This window comes from Sarcophilus harrisii, chromosome 3 (assembly GCF_902635505.1).
Source record: "Sarcophilus harrisii chromosome 3, mSarHar1.11, whole genome shotgun sequence".
Taxonomy (NCBI): Eukaryota; Metazoa; Chordata; class Mammalia; order Dasyuromorphia; family Dasyuridae; genus Sarcophilus; species Sarcophilus harrisii.
In genome coordinates this window covers 257,409,183-257,424,458 of record NC_045428.1, presented here as the reverse complement: position 1 = coordinate 257,424,458, position 15,276 = coordinate 257,409,183, and the positions used below count along the sequence as shown (strand labels likewise).

At 35.0% G+C, this 15,276-nt stretch overlaps 1 pseudogene; it reads left to right on the top strand.

Annotated features, from left to right (window-relative positions):
• Positions 1 to 464: 464 nt before the first annotated feature.
• LOC105750225 lies at positions 465 to 14,985 on the top strand (annotated as a pseudogene).
• Positions 14,986 to 15,276: the final 291 nt, after the last annotated feature.

The following is a 15,276-nucleotide window of genomic DNA, read 5'->3' as shown; positions in this document are numbered from 1 at the left end:
TCTAACCCTCTTTTTGAGACTTTTGGTCTCTTCTATAGAGCATTATGTAAAGGAGGACAGTCTGATGCATTTTTTGCTGTTTGAGGTCCTTCAGGTTTGCTGACCTCTTTTTCTGCATAGAAGCTGTCGATTGTTCTTTTCATCTTTTTATTCATGTTTTTAAAAGCCTTTGGGTAGGTCTCCAGGAAGGGGGTTACCGTTCCTCTGCAGAGCAGGGAAAGATTAAACCGATTTCCGGCCTGAGGTTGGGGGTGCCTGGGTGAGAGTTTTCCTTCCCCAACAGGAAGTGGATTCAGCACGGCCGAGCTATCAAACTGCTTAGTAGGGCTGAGTGGATTATCGCTGCCCCGGCTAAAGACTAATGGTGAAAGGTCACCCCGGGGCCGGAGCCTCTTGTGGGACTGTGAGAAGCAGCTGAGCAGCCGAGAAGGACAGCCACAAACTCTGCCCAGTGTCTCTGCCTGATGCCCGGCCCTGGAAAGCCTATGGCCCCGCCGAGTCCCTTGGCAGATTGGAGGCAACCGGCGGCCCTCCGGCAGGATCACAACTGCCCCAAGGAAAGCCCCATGGGGTTGGGGCCGCGCTTGTCTGGCTGGTTCACCCGGGTTTGAGACTTCCCGGAACCCAATTTTCTCCCAGTCTGCGCCGACCCCCGGCCCCGGAACCAACCTTTTGGCAAGACTGCAGATTTTCTTCGGCCGGTGAGTTTTCACTTCATCTTTACGGTAGCATAAGACTATTTTTGAGGCTCGATATAATATTGATAAAGAGGGTAAGAGAAGAGCTTAGAAAGACGCGTGTGTCTTCTCCGCCATCTTGGCTCCGCCCCCCTTGAGTCCTTATTTTCAACTGCTTTGTTGATTATTTATTTTATTACTTCTTCAGCTTTTGTCAGATGAAGATGAATATTTGATCACAATTTCAAAAAAACTATATTTAACATTGAGATATATGTATAATTATGTGATTTCTATTCAGTTTTCACAAAAGGTCTAACTATTTTTTAAATTATATGTTGATATCAAATTTATTTATTTTATATTATTTTCTTAACTTTTTTTTTATATATTAAAGGTGTACCTTGAGATCCCTAACTATTATAGTTCTGTTTTCTACTTAATCTTGTAATTTTATCACTGCAATGCTTTTTGTGATTGGTATATGTATGTATGTATGTATATATATACACACATATATATGTATATTAAACATACATATATATGATATTGATTGATGTCATTATCTGTGGTATCTTTAAGAATACTATAATTTCCTTCATTATATCTTTAACAATGCATATTTTCATCATAACCATGATGACTATCCATGTTTTTTTTTTCTTCCTTCCTTCCTTGCTCCTTCCTAATGCCAAATACCAAACAGTGATAGATCTGAATGTTTAATTGACATTGTATTCCTTATTATAGAAAGTCAATTTATTCCTATGCTTATTATTTTTACTAAAAATAGATGTTTTATTTTGCTAATAGCTTTTCCTGCATCTAGGGATAATCCAATTTTTAAATCATTTAAATCATTTTTTGTTATCAATATAGTTGTTTTTAGTTTTTCTCATTCTCAACCAGCTTTTTATTCACAAAAAATCCAAGCCAATTTTAATGTATAATTTTTAAAAATAAACAAAACCTTTTTATTAAAGTTTTATAGCATATTTTTTTCTATATTTATATTGTGTTACAGATTTATTTCTCTATTTTATGTCTGTGGATGATTATAGCATTATAATTGTATCTTAGAAGTAGTTTTGAAAAAAATAAACTTCCTTTTCTAGTTGTAAAAATATTTTGGAATTCATGAATAAGTTTGCTTGCTTGTTTGCTTTTCCTCTAATTTTCTATTATTAGTGTAATTTGTGAGAAATTTGGAATTTTTCTGGACCAAATCTATTTAGTTTTTCTGAGAGAAGGACCAATTTCATTGTATTCTTTCTATGCCATCATGGGAAGTCATAATCAGTTTATCTGTAGTGCTACAAACATTAGTGCTTTGATGTTAGTTCAGAAAGATGATACTTTGGGACACTTTTAAAATCTTTGAAATCTTTTGGATAACTCTCTTATCCAAAGTAGAAAAACTTACTTGGCCAAAATGGACTTTACTGTTACCATGATTAATTACAAATTCCACTAATATATGTATATCCACATGCATATATACATGCATGTATATATTCTTACACATAAACAAAATAAAAAGTAAATCATATACCCACATATATACTTGCATATTATGCACTTATTGTATACAAGTATGTATATATATATATATACAAACACGTGTTAATGTATACATATACATACATATGTTTGCATATGAGCTAGCTGGTGGCTCAGTGGTAAGAACATTGAGCCTAAAATCATGAAGACATGAATTCAAATCCAACCTTTACTTCCTTGGCTGTGTGATACTGCAAATGTATCCAATGTACCTATTATCCTTGCCAAGAAAACCTCAAATAAGTCCACAAAGGGTCACACACCTGAAATGGCTGAACAACAATAACTATATGTATATATAAAGTCTCTAAATTTCTAATCCCAAATAATGTTTTATTTGAGATATTTTAGTATTGTATTTTACCATTTTTCCTTTTTTATTAATTTTCTTTTTTCAATTAAAATAAATGTTATTCCTTTATCAACTTGAGGTAATCTGTTTGTACAATCTCTCTGAGATAAAGAAAATCCAGCAACTCAATTCAACTTTTTAGATTAAAATTTTGACTCACAAAATTCCATTAATAGTTAGCTTGCGATTGTAAAATTCTGACTTAATTATCACAGAAGAAGCTTTATCTTCCTCAATATATTCTGATAGATTTACCATTGTGGGCATGAACATGTTGTTGTTTTTATAGATAATAAGTAATAAACATGATGGATTTTACAGTCTAGAGAGGAGCTCACAGGAATATGGCTGTCCTTGTGTAGTCCAAAGGGAGGAAAAGACATTTTTAACATTTTCTCCTTCAATTTTATCCATTCTCTTTCTTTTTGTCCAGGATGGAAAACAGGAGGTTGGAGTGGAGGATTAGAGAAAAGGATTACTGGAATAGTTTATTTATCTACTCCATTAAATATTGTGTCTCTAGTGGATATGATTGTTTTCCACAAAATTTTTTGATAGTTTTGTACTTTGTGGGAAAAGAGAGCCCCAATATTGAATCCCAAGTCTAGGTTCAGTATCTTTCCCAACTAATCAGTTCTACAATCAACACACATACCACATAGCAAAAAAAAACTACTTATCCAAAACATAGTAAAACAGAAATCAGAGACAGCATTCACAGGATAACATATACCATACAATACAGGGAAAACATGCTCTCCCATTGGAAACAAGATAATTCAGCTCAACCAGAAGTCTCTTATCTCATGAAAGGACAATACTCTGAAGTCTCTAAAATACTATTTGGGAATAGGGATGTGATGAAGACTATACATTGCTCTGATATTTTCTTAGATTCTTTTACTTCAGAAACCTAAATTAGGATTGGCCTTTTCTTTCTTTTCTCTCAAAGCTAGAAGCTAGCTTAACACTGCTCTATATTCAAGTAAAGTTCTTGCTTGTAGAATCCCTAAAGGGAACTTTTGCTTGAAAAATTCCAAAAGTGAGAAATGCTGAGACCTAAAGCTTTTTTCTTAGTGTACCTCACCCTTCATGTAGGGAAAGGACTTCATCTCTACCAACAGAAAGAGAATTGCATACCAATTGGCTTTAGGTCTGGAGCCATATTTCCTTATTTTTTGTATTGCCCAAAATAATATTGGATTTTGTGAAAACTAATTGATAAGGAAAGTATTTTTACAAAATATGGAGATTTAGATGGCGGTGAGGAGGCACACAGCTGTGTAACCTCTACATTTTCTCTCAGATTCCATCTCATTACAAGCCTCTGAATTAATGCCTGACTGAAAAAAAAAAAAAAAAACACAAATAGTTACCAAGAGAAGACATCCTTGAGATTTGCCAGAAAAGGTCTGTTTTTGCTCGAGGGTGGGAAGGTTTTAGATCGGGCACAGACTGAGGGCAGCAGCAGCAAGAGCATGGCAGGCAGCTCACAGCTGAGCAGACGGGAGGGGTTGGGGTGTGACCTCAGCCATCTCTGTGGGGAGAGCTTTGCTACAGGCTGGGATACTTTACCCTGGCAGCAAGTCAGTAGCCCAGCAGAGAAGTTAAAAACACTGGGGGTGAAGAATTCAACCCCAAATAGCTGGAGTTTCCCAGGAACTGGCCACTCCTCCCCCACAGCATCTCAGCACACTCTCAGAATCTCAGAGCACAGGCACAGCACAGTCCTGCTAGTGCCTCGCTGCTGCCCCTGCAGTCTGTAGAGGAAGCTCAGTAACACCACCCAGCCCCTGCCCCCCCAAAAGCAGATTCCATTTGGGGTTTTTTTCTTTTTTTCTTTGCTTGTTTGTCTCTGATTCTTCTCTGACAAAATGAGCAAAAAAGAAAAGGACCTTTAATGATTGACAGCTTTTATATGGACAGAGAGCAGACTTAAACCCTTGAGGAGTCTAAAAGCAGACTGTCCCAGGTGAGTCCCCAAGAGGAGATCATCGTTCCCCACAGATGAATCTCACAGAAGAAATTAAAAAAAACCCCCAAAGAGATCTAGAAGAAAGATTGGAAAAGGAGAGGGGAGGTTTTAAAAGAGAGTCTGGAGAAGCATCCCAATTTAAAGACAGAGTGGATAAAGAAATCAAATCCTTAAAATAGGATTAGTGAACTGGAAACAGAAAACAGCCTCTAAAACAAATGGGTGAAATGGAAAACATTCCATAGAACAAAAACAATTAGAAAAGATATAAAAAAAGGAATAAGAAAAATTTATTGAAAATCAAATCGGCAAAATGGAATTTGAGACTAAGGGACAAAAGAACAGTCACAAAATCAAAAAAAAAATAAACAATGGAGAAAATTGAAATACCTTCTTGGGAAAAACAAAGACCTGGAAAATAGGTCTAGGAGAGACAATCTGAGAATTATTGACCCAGAAAAATACAATGAAAAAAAGAGCCTGGACATATTTTCCAGGAAATTATCAAAGAGAACTGCCCAGAAGTCATAGAAACAGAGGTTAAAATAGACATTGAAAGGATTCATCAATCACCCAGTGAAAGGGATCCAAAATCAAATGCTAAGAAAAAATGGCCAAATGCCAGAACCCTCAAATGAAGGAAAAAAATACTCCAAGCAGCTAGAAAACCTAATTTAAATATAGAGGAACCACAATAAGGATCACCCAAGATCTAGCGCTTGGAATATGATATTCCGAAAGGCTAAGGAACTTGGTATGCAACCAAAAATAACTTACCCATCCAGTATGAGCATCTTTTTCCAGGGAGAAGATGGTCAATCAACGAAATAAGTGAATTTCACCTATTTTTTGGTGAAAAACCAGAACTTAACAAGAAGTTTGATCTACAAATATAGAACTCAAGAAAAACCTAAAAGGAAAAAGAAATCTTGGGAACTATATTTCTGTTGTAAAGATGTATAAAAATACATGATCCTTTTCCCTAGAAATTAGAGGTGGAAAGGACAGTACCAGAAAAAAAGGTAAAGTGGGGTTATTTATCTCACAAAGAGGCAAAGGAAACCCATTATATCTGAGAGAAAGAATGAGGGGATGAATATAGGGGTATTTTACTGCCATCAGAATTGGCTTTAAGAGAAAAAGAGACATATTCAATGAGGAAACTTCTCCCATCTATTGAAAAGGAGAAGGAAAAGGAAAAGGGGTAAGAAGTAGAAGGGAAACAGAAACTGAGGGAAAGGAGTAATATAGGGGGAGGGAACTCAAGGAAGGGGAGGATATAAAAAGGAGGGCTGTAAGAAGCAATGGTGCCACAAGTTTAATATTGGGAAGGGGAGTAAGGGGAAAAAGGAGAAAAGCATAAACAGGGGTTAAAAGATGGCAAGTAAAAAGAATTGGAATTTTAACCATAAATGAACGGGGTAAACTCCCCAAAAGAGGAAGTGATTAGGAATGGATTAAAAGCCGAACCTTCAATATGTTGTTTAAGGAAACACACCGGAAGCAGGGAGATACATGCAGAATAAAGGTAAAAGGATGGAGCAAAACTACTATGCTCAGGTGAAGTCAAAAAGGGGACCATCCTGACATCAGATCAAAAAAAAAAATTTATCTAATTAAAAGAAATAAGGAAGGGACATATTTTGCTAAAGGGTAAAGATAATGAAGCAATATCAATATTAAAATATATGACCAAGTGGTGGCATCAAATTTTAAAAAGAGAAATTAAGAGAGCTGCAAGAAGAAATAGATAAAAACTATAATAGTGGGAGATCTCAACCTTGCACCCTTGTGAAAAGATAAATCAAACCACAAAATAAATAAGAAAGAAGTCAAAGAGGTAAAAGAATTAGAAAAGTTAGATATGATAGAATCTGAGAAAAAGAAAGGAGTACACTTTCTTTTCAGCAGTTCATGGAGCCTATAAAAAATAGACCCAAATTAGGACATAAAAAACCTCAAACTAAATGCAGGCAGAAATAGTAAATGCATCCTTTCGACGACGATAATAAATTCAAAAAAAGCCAAGGGAAAGAACCAAAAATAAAGAAATAAATAATCTCATATAAAGAATGATTGGGTGAACAGCAAACATAGAATAATTAATAACTTCACCCAAGAAAATGACAAATAATGAGACATCATACCAAAATGTAATAGCCAAAGGGTAATAACGGGAAATTTCAATTCTAGAGGCCCTTGCATAAAATAAAAAGAGAAGGAACAAATTGGGCTTGCAACTAAAAAATGCTAGAAAAGGAACAAATTAAAAACCCCAGTGAAAACTAAACTTGAAATTCTAAAATAAAAAGGGAGATCAATAAAAATTGAAAGAAAAAAAAAAAAAAACTATTGAAAATTAATAAAAACTAAGAGATGGTTCTATGAAAACCAACAAATAGAAAAACCCTTAGTAAATCTGATTAAAAAAAGGAAAGAGGAAAATCAGATTGTTAGTCTTAAAAATGAAAAGGGAGAACTCACCACTAATGAAGAGGAAATTAGAGCAATAATTAGGAATTACTTTGCCCAACTTTATGGCAATAAATTCAACAAGTTATATGAAATGGAAGAATATCTTCAAAAATATAGCTTGCCCAGAATAACAGAGGAAGAAGTAAATATCCTAAAAAGTCCCATCTTAGAAAATGAATTAGGGGGGCAGAGCCAAGATGGCGGAGAAGACACACGCAACTTTCTAAGATCTTCTCTTACCCTCTTTATCAATATTATATCGAGCATCAAAAATAGTCTTGACTGCTACAATTCGTAAAGATAAGAAGAGAACCAGCGCCAAGAAAATCTGCAGTCTCGCCAAAAAAAAGTTGGTTCCGGGGCCAGGGGGGAGATCGGCGCAGACTGGGAGAGAAATTAGGTTCTGAGCAGAGTCTCAAACCGAAAGTGAAAGCACAGATCTCAGCACAAGCTCGCAGCCCCAACCCGCAGTACAGGGCTTTTCCTTGGGGCAGCTGTGATCCTGCGCAGCAGGAGGACGCAGCCCGGGTTAGCCTCCAATCTGCACAGTGAGGAGCTCGGCTTGGAGCCATAGAGCTTTTCCAGGGCCGATTTGCATCAGGCAGAGACACTGGGCAGTTTGCTGGGGTCTGCAGTCTGCAGTCAGCTGCTAATACTCACAGTCCCACAAGAGGCTCCAGCCTGGGGCAGTGACACTTTCACCCCGTAGTCTCTAGCCAAGCCCAATTGCTAATCCACACAGCCCAACTGGGCAAGAAAACAGAAATAGTAAATGCTTTCTTTTCAGATCATGATGCAATAAAAACTACATTCAACAAAAAGTTAGGGGGAAATAGACCAAAAAAGTAATTGGAAACTAAACAATCTCATCTTAAAGAATGATTGGGTGAAGCAGCAAATTATAGATACAATTAATAATTTCACTCAAGATAATGACAATGATGAGACATCATACCAAAATTTGTGGGATGCAGCCAAAGTGGTAATAAGAGGGAATTTTATATCCTTAGAGGCTTACTTGAATAAAACAGAGAAAGAAAAGATTAATGAATTGGGCTTGCAACTAAAAAAAACTAAAAAAAGACCAAATTAAAACCCCAATCAAATACTAAATTGGAAATTCTAAAATTAAAAGGAGAAATTAAAAATATTGAAAGTAAAAAAAACTATTGAACTAAATAAAACTAAGAGTTGGTTCTATGAAAAAGCCAATAAAATAGATAAGCCTTGGTAAATCTGATTAGAAAAGGAGGAGGAAAATGAAATTAGTAGTCTTAAAAATGAAAAGGGAGAACTTTCCACCAATGAAGAGGAAATTAGAGAAATAATGAGTTATTTTGCTCAACTTTATGCCAATAAATTTGATAACCTAAGTGAAATGGATGACTACCTCCAAAAATACAGACTTCCCAGACTAACAGAGGAAGAAGTAAATTGCTTGAATAGTCCCATTTCAGAAAAAGAAATAGAACAGGCAATTAAACAACTCCCTAAGAAAAAATCCCCAGGACCAGATGGATTTACATGTGAATTTTACCAAACATTTAAAGAACAATTGGCCCCAATGCTATATAAATTATTTGATAAAATAGGGAATGAAGGAGTCCTACCAAATTCCTTCTATGACACAGACATGGTAATGATACCTAAACCAGGTAGGCTGAAACAGAGAAACAAAATTATAGACCAATCTCCTAATGAATATTGATGCTAAAATCTTAAATAAGATATTAGCAAAAGACTACAGAAAATCATCTCCAAGATAATACACTATGATCAAGTAGGATTTATACCAAGAATGCAGGGCTGGTTCAATATTAGGAAAACTATCAATATAATTGGCCATGTTAATAACCAAATTAACAAAACCATATGATCATCGCAATAGATGCAGAAAAAGCATTTGATAAAATCCAACATCCATTCCTATTAAAAACACTTGAAAGTATAGGAATAAATGGACTTTTCCTTAAAATAATCAGCAGCATCTATTTAAAACCATCAGTAAGCATCATATGTAATGGAGACAAACTGCAACCATTCCCAATAAGATCTGGAGTGAAACAATTTTGCCCACTATCACCGTTACTATTTAATATTGTATTAGAAACGCTAGCTATAGCAATAAGAGCTGAGAAAGAGATTAAAGGAATAAGAATAGGCAATGAGGAAGCCAATTATCACTCTTGCGATGACATGATGGTATACTTAGAGAACCCAGAGATTCTGCTAAAAGTTATTAGAAATAATCCACAACTTTAGCAAAGTTGCTGGTTATAAAATAAACCCACATAAGTCATCAGCATTCTTATATATCACTAACAAAATCCAACAGTCAGAGTTACACGGAGAAATTCCATTTAAAGTAACTACTAATACTATAAAATATTTAGGAATCTATCTGCCCAGGGAAAATCAGAAACTTTATGAGCAAAATTACAGACCACTTTTCACACAAATTAAGTCTGATCTAACCAATTGGAAAAATATAAAATGCTCTTGGATAGGGTGAGCAAATATAATAAAGATGACAATATTACCTAAACTAATCTATTTATTTAGCGCTATACCAATCAGACTCCCAAAAAAACTATTTTAATGACCTAGAAAAAATAACAACAAAGTTCATATGGAAAAACAAAAGGTCAAGACTTTCAAGGAATTAATGAAAAAAAAAATCAAATGAAGGTGGCTTAGCTGTACCAGATCTAAAATTATATTATAGAGCAGCCGTTACCAAAATTATTTGGTATTGGCTAAGGAATAGCTTAGTTGATCAGTGGAATAGATTAGGTTCAAGGGATAAAACAGTCAACAAATATAGCAACCTAGTCTTTGACAAACCCTAAGGTCCCAGCTTTTGGGATAAGAACTTACTGTTTGATAAAAATTGCTGGAAAATTGGAAACCAATATGGCAGAAACTAGCATTGATCCATACTTAACGCCGTACACCAAGATAAGGTCAAAATGGATTCATGACCTAGGCATAAAGAATGAAATTATTAATAAATTAGAGGAACATAGGATAGTTTACCTCTCAGACCTGTGGAAGGGGAAGGTATTTATGACCAAAGCAGAACTAGAGATCATTACTGATCACAAAATAGAAAATTTCGATTATACCAAACTGAAAAGTTTTTGCACAAACAAAACTAATGCAGACAAGATTAGGAGGGAAGCAATAAACTGGGAAAATATTTTTACAGTCAAAGGTTCTGATAAAGGCCTCATTTCCAAAATATATAGAGAATTAACTCTAATTTATAAAAAATCAAGCCATTCTCCAATTGAAAAATGGTCAAAGGATATGAACAGACAATTCTCAGATGAAGAAATTGAAACTATTTCTAGTCATATGAAAAGATGCTCCAAGTCATTATTAATCATTGAAATGCAAATTAAGACAACTCTACGATACCACTACACACCTGTCAGATTGGCTAAGATGACAGGAAAAAATAATGATGATTGTTGGAGGGATGCGGAAACTGGGACATTGATGCATTGTTGGTGGAGTTGTGAACGAATCCAACCATTTTGAGAGTAGTTTGAACTATGCTCAAAAGTTATCAAACTGTGCATACCCTTTGATCCAGCAGTGTTACTACTGGGATTATATCCCAAAGAGATTATAAAGAAGGAAAGGGACCTGTATGTGCACGAATGTTTGTGGCAGCCCTTTTGTAGTGGTCTAGAAACTGAAACTGAATGGATGTCCATCAGTTGAGAATGGCTGAATAAATTGTGGTATATGAAAATTATGGAATATTACTGTTCTTAAGAAATGACCAACAGGATGATTTCAGAAAGGCCTGAGAGACTTACATGAACTGATGCTGAGTGAAATGAGCAGGACCAGGAGATCATTATATACTTCACAACAATCTAGATGATGACCAATTCTGATGGATCAGGCCATCCTCAGCAACGAGATCAACCAAATCATTTCTAATGGAGCAGTAGTGAACTGAACTAGCTATGCCCAGAAAAAGAACTCTGGAGATGACTAAAACCATTACATTGAATTCTAATCCCTATATTTATGCACACATGCATTTTGATTTCCTTCACAAGCTAATTGTACAACAATTCAGAGTCTGATTCTTTTTTGTACAGCAAAATAACGTTTTGGTCATGTATACTTATTGTGTATCTAAGTTATATTTTAATATATTTAACATCTACTGGTCATCCTGCCATCTAGGGAGGGGTGGGGGGTAAGAGGTGAAAATTGGAACAAGAAGTTTGGCAATTGTTAATCCTGTAAAGTTACCCATGTATATATCCTGTAAATAAAAGGCTATTAAATAAATAAATAAATAAAAGAAAATGAATTAGAACAAGCTATTAACTGACTCCCTAAGAAAAAATCCCCAGGACCAGATGGATTTTCATGTGAATTCTACCAAACATTTAAAGAACAATTAACCCCAATGCTATATAAACTATTTGAAAATAGGGATTGAAGAAGTTCTACCAAACTCCTTTTATTACACAGACATGGTACTGATACCCAACCCAGGTAGGCTGAAAACAGAGTAAGAAAATTATAGACCAATCTCCCTAATGAATATTGATGCTAAAATCTTAAATAAGATATTAGCAAAAAGATTACAGAAAATCATTCTCAGAATAATACATATGACCAAGTAGGATTTATACCAGGAATGCAGGGCTGTTTCAATATTAGGAAAACTATTAGCATAATTGACTATATCAATAAGCAAACTAACAAAAAACATATGATCATCTCAATAGATGCAGAAAAAGCATTTGATAAAATCCAACATCCATTCCTAATAAAAACACTTGAGAGTATAGGAATAAATGGACTTTTTCTTAAAATAGTCAGGAGCATATATTTAAAACCATCAGTAAGCATCATATGCAATGGGGAAAATCTGGAACCTTTCCCAGTAGGATCTGGAGTGAAGCAAGGTTGCCCACTGTCACCATTATTATTCAATATTGTATTAGAAACACTAGCCTGGGTAATAAGAGTGGAGAAAGAGATTAAAGGAATCAGAATAGGCAATGAGGAAACCAAACTATCACTCTTTGCAGATGACATGATGGTATACTTAGAGAACCCCAGAGATTCTACTAAAAAGCTATTAGAAATAATTCATAACTTTAGCAAAGTTGCAGGTTATATAATAAATCCCCATAAATCCTCAGCATTTTTATACATCACCAGCAAAATCCAACAGCAAGAGATACAAAGAGCAATTCCATTCAGAATAACTGTCGACAGCATAAAATATTTGGGAATCTGTCTACCAAAGGAAAGTCAGGAATTATATGAGCAAAATTACAAAAAACTTTCCACACAAATAAAGTCAGACTTAAACAATTGGTAAAATATTAAGTGTTCCTGGATAGGTCAAGCGAATATAACAAAGATGACAATACTCCCTAAACTAATCTATTTATTTAGTGCTATACCAGTCAGACTTACAAGAAAATATTTTAATGATCTAGAAAAAATAACAACAAAATTCCTATGGAATAATAAAAGGTCAAGAATCTCAAAAGAATTAGTGAAAAAAAAATCAAATGAAGGTGGCCTCGCTGTACCTGATCTAAAACTATATTATAAAGCAGCACTCACCAAAACCATTTGGTATTGGCTAAGAAATAGATTAGTTAATCAGTGGAACAGGTTAGGTTCAAAAGACAGAATAGTCAACTATAGCAATCTAGTGTTTGACAAACCCAAAGATCCTAACTTTTGGGATAAGAATTCATTATTTGACAAAAACTGCTGGGATAACTGGAAATTAGTATGGCAGAAATTAGGCATGGACCCACACTTAACACCGTATACCAAGATGAGATCAAAATGGGTCCAAACAAAACTAATGCAAACAAGATTAGAAGAGAAGCAACAAATTGGGAAAACATCTTCACAGTTAAAGGTTCTGATAAAGGCCTCATTTCCAAAATACATAGAGAACTGACTCTAATTTATAAGAAACCAAGCCATTCTCCAATTGACAAATGGTCAAAGGATATTAACAGACAATTTTTACCACTCATATGAAAGAGTGTTCCAAATCATTATTAATCAGAGAAATGCAAATTAAGACAACTCTGAGATACCACTACACACCTAGCAGATTGGCTAAGATGACAGGAAAAAATAATGATGATTGTTGGAGGGGATGCAGGAAAACTGGGGCACTGATACATTGTTGGTGGATTTGTGAGTGAATCCAACCATTCTGGAGAGCAATCTGGAATTATGCCCAAAATGTTATCAAACTGTGCATACCCTTTGATCCAGCAGTGTTTCTACTGCGCTTATACCCCAAGGAGATACTAAAGAAGGGAAAGGGACGTGCCAAAATGTTTGTGGCAGCCCTGTTTGTAGTGGCTAGAAACTGGAAAATGAATGGATGCCCATCAAATGGAGAATGGTTGGGTAAATTGTGGTATATGAATGTTATGGTATATTATTGTTCTGTAAGAAATAACCAGCAGGATGAATACAGAGAGGCTTGGAGAGAATTACATGAACTGATCCTACGTGAAATGAGCAGAATCAAGAGATCATTATATATGTCAACAATGATAGTGTATGAAGATGTAATCTGATAGAAGTGGATTTCTATGACAAAGAGACCTAATTCAGTTTCAATTGATCAATGATGGACAGAAGCAGCTTCACCCAAAGAAAAAATCACTGGGAAATGACTGTAAACTGTTTGCATTTTTGTTTTTCTTCCCGGGTTATTTTTTACTTTTGGAATCCAATTCTCCCTGTGCAACAAGAAAACTGTTTGTATCTGCACACATACATTGTATCTAGCATATAGTATGACATAGTCAACATATATAGCTGCTTGCCATCTAGGGGAGGGGCTGGAGAGTGGGAGGGAAAAATCGGAACAGAAGTGAGTGCAAGGGATAATGTTGTAAAAAAATTACCCTGCCATGGGTTCTGTCAATAAAAAGTTACTGTAATAAAAAAAAGTAACAAATTGCCTAAGAGATTCTTTCTTTTGTCTATATGAAATGGTTGTCTCACTGAGTGCAAGTAACTGAGGGTAAGAGGCAATTAAAGATAAAGGAGTTATATGGGAAGATACATCTATCTCAGTGGTTCTCAAACTTGTTCTCAGTATTTTTGTACTACTAAAAATTATTGAGAATCTGTCATAAGAGTTTTTATTTATGTGGGTTAGATTTATAAGTATTTGCTATATCACAAATAAAAACTAATTTTGCATTTCTAAAAAAAAATGGAGATTTAAAAAGTCATAATACTAGGTCCCTGAACTCAGTGATGTGAAAAATTCTAGCATCATCCCCACCCCACCAAAAAAAAAAATATATATATATATATTATCTGTCAGTGCATGAAAAATTAAGGCCAATAGTGCATATTGGCATAATTTTTATCAAAATGGGAGACTCAACAATATAGGGTTTTCTGTTGCCAAAAAATTATGAAACATCAAAATCATTGCACTTACTGAAGATAAGGCAGTGCTAAAATGCAACAGCATTGTTTTTTGATTTTATTCTCAAACGTACATCTAAATATAATGAGGAACTTCAGAAGTTGTACAAGGAACTTCATGATACCTTAGAAAACTTGGCTAAGATACAGGTGACAATGGAAAAGTTAACATCAACAACTAAAGGGATTTCTAACCCAGAAAATTACCATGTGGAAATGGAAATTATAAAACACTCCTTTTCCATATATGGTCCACACCTTACTCTTATAAAGTTTTCCATAAGTTTTCAGGAATGTACAAGAAAGAAATACTCCTCAAAAACTTCATCGTTGAAGAGCTCACTCATGTCATCATGACAGTCCAGGATCCCATATTAAGCTTCCTATCTATGTGGCTGTATCAGCCTTGTGTGGAGAACACATGCTACTTGAAACTGGACATTAAGTATTATAATTTTTCCAAACCATTTCATTTTTAAGCCCAAACTCTCAATACCACAATGACCCTTTCTTTACAGGGGTTGGTAGCTCATTTTTGTCTCATACATTTTTTTCAGGGTCACAAGCTCTATTTCTTTCCTCACTTGCAAAAAGAGTTGCTTTGATTTTACTTTATGAATCTCTTAACACCTCTCTGGTAGTAATTTTTAAAGTTAATGCAAGTCACTCTTTGATATGTACTGTTAAAACCATGACCCTCCTTATTTGACAAAAACTACCAGGAAAACTTATCATATGTTTGGCAGGAAATATTTAGATCAGTACTTACA